Below are 627 nucleotides of genomic sequence, written 5' to 3'. Positions count from 1 at the left end.
TTCTGTTGGTCGTTTTGGGTGATGGAATCACCAAGTTGTATTTTATGAGGTTAGGCTTAGCCCCCCTCACTAATCCTTTTTGAATACAACTGAGCCCAGTATTGCAACTGGGTAATTGCATAAAAAAAAAAAAGACTGGTCAGCTAAAAAAGAACCCAATAAATTAAAAACAAACTCCTACTCCGTTAACCAAATTTAAAGGCTCCGATTCCCCGCTAAAAATAAGAACCAAGAACCATTTTCCTAATATCTCCCCAACGAGTGTCTAATAGAAATACTTTATTATGTGTTCAGGTGCTCATCTTGAACATCCTTAGTCCGAGTGTGTAAATGGAAATAGTATGCCGCCAATTGCCATGATTGAAAGAACGCGCGCCAAATCTTTTGTTAGCAAATATTATTTACATGGAAATATTCATAATCAAAATCATGGTTAAGACGTGGTTAATTAATTAAGCATAAGCCATTGATATTAGTATGGGACATCATCATCCATCCAAGTTATAAGAACTTGGGGGAAATATTAATGGAGACAAATATAGGAAATGAAGATAATCGGATTACACAAATTACACTATATTCTGAATCTACCTAGAGAAAATTTAAAATGTACTGCTTTTAACAATT

The sequence above is a fragment of the Nicotiana attenuata genome, unplaced genomic scaffold (assembly GCF_001879085.1).
Source record: "Nicotiana attenuata strain UT unplaced genomic scaffold, NIATTr2, whole genome shotgun sequence".
Taxonomy (NCBI): Eukaryota; Viridiplantae; Streptophyta; class Magnoliopsida; order Solanales; family Solanaceae; genus Nicotiana; species Nicotiana attenuata.
The sequence above is the reverse complement of the archived record's forward strand: the minus strand, read 5'-3'. Positions refer to the sequence as shown.